Raw genomic sequence first — 6,273 nt, 5'->3', positions numbered from 1 at the left:
AAACCCTCTAGGATGCAGCCAGCGGTAAAAACTAATTCGCTCGAATTATCAAAGTAAGCCGTGTGTTACAACTAAGCTATACAAATTAAATCCCAACACTTGATGACAATATTAGCTTTAGAGTGTAGATATATTAAGCCCATATAAAAGTGAATAGATATGGTTTAAAATGGAAACCTACCATCTACGAACGCAATTTTATTTCTGTCGTAAAACAGCCACTAATAGAGACGTAAACGTTGATGAACAATTATCTACATTCAGTAGCAGAAAGAAAGAGAGAACCAAGAAATGGAGAAATTTCCCCTCTCGACGTGATATTTGCGTTTGGGAAATCGAGCGCATGCGTTCTGCCCACCCACCTCCAATCGCGGTTCATTCTCACAGAATGAAGTCATTCTCGCTAAACGCCATTTTCCAGTTGCCATTCTTACCAGACGCTGTGTGTAAATATAAACGAGAAAAAGATTCTACCGTCGGCGCAGATTACGGCAGGTTACTAACCTAGTTCTGTAAGTATCTAGTGGAGAGGAGCCGAAGGTGTTATGTTTTAGGATGTACTCTGAGATAATTTGGCGAATTAATAATATCATGTCTATCAGATTATCAGAGTGTAATACAAACTAATTCAAGCAATAGATTCAACCCAAATCATTGATTGCGTTGCGTCGTACAAAAATTGTAGGAATAATACACGGCTTTAAGTGCACTAAAAAAATTGAAGTGGTTTGATGTTGATTGAATTAATACTTCACGATGCTTTTATCGGTAAAGGCAAACGACGCAAAAAGCTTGCTTTTTTTCGTGTGTGTTAAGCGAAACCAGAAAAAAACACAAGAGGACGATATTGTGCTACACACGAAGAGCGAATTGCTACTCTTAATGTGTATCAACCAATATTCCAAAAACAAAACCAAAAAAAAAAAAACAGTAAGCAGCCTAGACAAAATAGTAGGCTGAGACCCACACGTTATCCAGGTTTATACAGAATCGTAATCCAGAATTAATCAAAAGCAGTTCTAATTTCGCACAATATTGATGTTGTTAAAAATGTTGAAACAAAACTGCCAAAGTTTATTCTTCAACTAAAATAGAAAACGACTGTCCAGTATTATTGATAACTCAAACCTTATAATGAATGTTAGAGAAACCTTGACCGTTCAGTTCGAAATATGTTCAGTTTTAAAACCATAAAAAGCTATTAAACAATGATCATTCTTTCAAATCTGCGAAAAAATATTTATAATAATGCCTTCAGCTTGAACCTACATACTTTTTAATGATTATAAATCTACAGGTAATCTCCGAGGATTAGCTTTGAATGCTAATCATATTATGCGCCCTAATTTGTAAAACAAGTTCTTTGTAAACTGATTCAGAACTCAGTGAAGGTACTCATGTTAATAATAAACCTTTATTTTTCGGATAATGCTCGTGGTTTTAAGAATAATGCTTGTGTTTTTAAAAATACTGTCGGTTGATTTCTGTAAAAAAAAAACAAATAAATTACAAAATACAAGTAGTATTTTTTTGCCCATTTGGCTTTATTTTATTATCTTATCAAATTGGAAGGCTCGTTTAGCTTGTTATCCTGTGTAATGTTTTTTACACTTAATCGTGAATCATCCGAAGGGTCTCAATATTATCACCATTAAGACTGAAAAACGAAGTTATTAGTTTCGGTCGAAAGAAAAAGATTTCGATTAACTACTGGATTATTCATTTCTAAACCAACTTGTAACTTGACACTTACCAGTTTAAAATATTTTTAAATGATGATAACAGAACTGCAGTTATTTCATAAGGAAGCTCGAATTCCCATTTCAGTGCTTGAAATCCATCTCAAACCTCCCACCCACAGCCCTCACAATCCAAAACAGCAACAACGCAAGCTCCCTGCCGAGCGACCCAACAATTATGGCAAACGTTTTCCAGTTCATCTACTTCTGCCCGTAGATCCAAACAAGTTAATTACAATCTGCATAAAATTAGAAGCTCATTTACACGTTCCGTAGGCTAGCCTCATAAGATGCTCAGACGATGGTGGTAAGACAAAGCGTCGACGTTTTCGTTCTAAGGAAGTAAAGCGGAGTGTCTTCCGAAACGGGTACACTACAATTCGCTCTATACAGGCAACCCGTTTTCCTGCTGCCATGAGAAAAACAAAATATCTATGTGTATAGGGGAGCTTGCTTCCGGTAACTGCATTTTCAGGTTTTTCCTTCTTCCTAGCGGGATGCGTGGAAAGTATTTCAATTAAAATTCTTTCGGTCTTTGATGTTTGCCTTGGTCGTCTCGCTGGGCCCGGTGAATCCAAACGGATGGCAGACAGTCAGTCTGCAATCGTTGCTGTGTGAAACTTAATGATGCTAATCCTCCCCGCAAGCTAGGCGGAGTTTTTCCTCTGTCGGAGTATTTTGTACGCTGCAGTGTCTAGCGTCCTCACGGGTTTGTTTCTGGATTACCGAAAGCCATCATTATACCGTTTTTTTTTTTTAAGGGGGGATTTGTTAGTAGCTTAATTATTTATGATAAATATTAGTAAATATTGAGTATGTGTGTCCAGTCACAAATGGTGACTTCTCAACACTGTTAGAAATTTGTAATTTTAATTGTTAGGATTTGTTTGCTTTCGCAATTAGGACTTATCATTCGTGGGGATTTAAACCTACTTGTCAGAAAAGAGGAAGTAAACTTACAACTAACTTAATTGCTAACTTATTGGCTATAAAGAGAGCTTATCGTAGCAATTGAGGATTGCAACGATTTTTGTCGAAAATTGTTAATAATTTTATTTGACATAGCTTCCAATGGTTCAACTTCAGTAAGTCTATGTAATTCGAGTGTACCAAACCAAGGAGGACGCTTCAAAATTATTTTCAGAATTTTATTCTGAATCCTTTGGAGCGTTTTCTTTCTTGTTGAACAGAAACTTGACCAGATCGGTACAGCATAAAGCATTGCTGGTCTAAAAATTTGTTTGTAAATCAAAAGTTTGTTCTTTAAACAAAGTTTAGAATTCCTGTTAATGAGAGGATATAAACATCTCGTATATTTGATACACTTGGCTTGTATACTCTCAATGTGCTCTTTGAAAATAAGTTTTTTATCATAAATTAGTCCCAAGTACTTAACCTTGTCGGACCAACTTAAAATAACCCCATTCATCTTGACAACGTGATTATTGTTTGGCTTGAGGAAAGAAGCCCTAGGCTTATGCGGAAAAATTATCATTTGAGTTTTAGAAGCATTGGGAGAGATTTTTCACTTTTGCAAGTAGGAAGAAAAAATATCTAAACTTTTCTGCAATCGACTGCATATGACACGAAGACTTTTTCCTTTTACGGAAATGCTTGTGTCATCACAGAACAATGACTTTGTGCATCCTGGAGGCAAATCAGGAAGATCTGAAGTGAATATGTTGTACAGGACTGGACCCAAGACTGAACCTTGAGGTACACCTGCTCTGACAGGAAATCTATCAGATTTTGAATTCTGATAGACAACCTGCAGAGTTCGATCAGTAAGATAATTTTTTAAAATTTTGATTAGGAAAATTGGAAAATTAAAAGTTTGCAATTTCGCAATCATACCTTTATGCCAAATACTGTCGAATGCTTTTTCTATGTCTAAAAGAGCAGCTCCAGTGGAATAACCTTCAGATTTGTTAGCTCGTATCATATTAGTAACTCTGAGCAATTGATGAGTTGTGGAATGCCCATGGCGAAATCCAAACTGTTCATTTGCAAAAATTGAATTTTCGTTGATGTGTGACATCATTCTGTTAAGAATAATTCTCTCAAACAGTTTACTTATTGAAGAAAGCAAACTGATTGGTCGATAACTTGAAACTTCAGCTGGGTTCTTATCCGGTTTTAAAATGGGTGTAATTTTTGCATTTTTCCATAATTTGGGAAAATATGCAATTTTGAAGCAGCAATTGAAAATTTTCACTAAAAATTCCATTGTGATCTCAGGGAGATGTTTGATTAGTATATTAAAGATTCCATCGTCACCAGGTGCTTTCATATTTTTGAAATTTTTAATAATTGATTTAATCTCATTCAAGTTAGTTTCAATTATTTCTGCAGGTAAAAAATTCTGGGAAGAAATTAAATCAAATTGACGTGTGACTTCATTTTCAATTGGACTCACAAAATTCAAATTTGAGTTATGAACACTCTCAAACTGCTGAGCAAGTCTTTGAGCCTTTTGTTCATTGGATACAAGAAAACGTTCACCATCTTTTAAAACTGGAATAGGCTTTGAAGGTTTCTTAAGAATCTTCGACAGCTTCCAAAATGGTTTTGAATATGGTTTCAATTTTTCAACTTTAGTCTCAAAATTTTGATTTCTCAGAAGAGTAAATCTATGCTTAATCTCTTTCTGTAAATCTTTATAAATAGTTTTAAAAACAGGGTCACGAGAACGTTGATATTGACGTCTGCGGACATTTTTCAAACGAATTAGAAGTTGAAGATTTTCGTCAAATATTGATGAATCAAATTTCACTTGAGCCTTTGGAACAGAATAATTTCTGGCATCAACAATTGCACATTTTAATGCTTCCAAAGCGGAATCAATATTCACTTCGTTTTGCAAATCAAGCTCATTATTGAAATTTCTCTCAATATGAGTTTTGTATCTTTCCCAATTAGCCTTGTTATAATTAAAAACAGAGCTCATAGGGTTTAAAACTGATTCATGGGATAAAGAAAAAGTTATTGGAAGATGGTCAGAATCAAAGTCAGCATGTGTGATCAAATCACTACATACATGACTTTGATCTGTTAGCACCAAATCAATTGTTGAAGGGTTTCTTACAGAAGAAAAGCATGTAGGACTATTCGGAGACAAAATAGAATAGTATCCTGAAGAACAATCATTGAATAAAATTTTGCCATTGGAATTACTTTGAGAATTATTCCATGAACGATGTTTAGCGTTAAAATCGCCGATTATGAAAAATTTCGAACGATTTCTGGTGAGTTTTTGTAAATCACCTTTAAAATAATTTTTGTGCTCGCGTGTGCATTGAAATGGTAAATATGCTGCGGCAAAAAATAAAATCCCAAGTTCAGTTTGAACTTCAATTCCCAAAGTTTCAATAACTTTCGTCTCAAGATGGGGAAGAGTACGATGTTTGATTCGGCGATGAATAACAATTGCAACTCCACCGCCGGAACCCTGAATCCTATCATATCTATGAACCACGTAATTGGGATCATATTTTAATTTTATGTTAGGTTTCAAAAATGTTTCAGTAATAATTGCAATATGCACATTATTCACTGTTAAAAAATTAAAAAGCTCATTCTCATTGGCCTTCAATGAGCGAGCATTCCAATTTAATATTTTAATTGTTTTATTTAAAATCATTGCTAAATTTTAAATTAGAAACAATTTCAATAGTAAAATTTGTGCCTATTTGAATGGCTTCAAACATTGATTTTGCCTGCAACATGGCGTTCATAAGATCGAACATTGCCTGTTGCAAAAAAGAAAGTTTACCTGCCGTAATAGGCCCCAGGCAGTTGACATTAGAAAAAATATTTTCGGCAGCAATATTAGCTGGAGTAATAGGTGTACAATTATTTTCTAGCGTGTTTTGCTTACCCACATTAACGGTCATTTTCGAACTACCAACACTAGGCGGTATAATGTTCGAACTACCTGTAACCTGTGCATAAGTTAAACGGGTATGCAAAGGAGTAGGTAAACTATGCGTCACTGGTACGCTTGGAAAATTTTGTTTTGAAGTTGGTTTTAATTGAGAAATTGAATTTTGTTTACCTTGCCTTGCCTTAACAATTGCTAAACGGACTGGGCATTGATAAAAATTTGACATATGGTTGCCGTTACAATTCGCACAGCGAAAATTTTTACTCTCTTTCACAGGACATGTGTCGTTTTTGTGAGAAGAGTCTCCACAATTAAGACATTTTTGGTCCATGTTACAGAATTTGGAACCATGGCCATAACGTTGGCAAGTACGGCATTGGGTGATATGCTTTTCACCTCCGCCATACTTCCTATAAGTTTCCCACTTTACACGCACATTATACAAAGCATGTGCTTTTTCAAAAAATTTTAAGTTGTTAACCTCATTGCGGTTAAAATGAATTAAATAATTAACAAGGGAAATTCCAGTTCTCTGACTGTTTTCGCCTCGTGATTTTTGTTTCATTAGAATTACTTGTGTAGGGGCTATGCCGAGTAATTCTGTTAAAGTAAGTTTGATCTCATCAACGGTTTGATCGTTGGTGAGACCTT

This window comes from Wyeomyia smithii, chromosome 3, assembly GCF_029784165.1.
Source record: "Wyeomyia smithii strain HCP4-BCI-WySm-NY-G18 chromosome 3, ASM2978416v1, whole genome shotgun sequence".
In the NCBI taxonomy this organism is placed as follows: Eukaryota; Metazoa; Arthropoda; class Insecta; order Diptera; family Culicidae; genus Wyeomyia; species Wyeomyia smithii.
Note: the sequence above shows the minus strand (reverse complement) of the source record.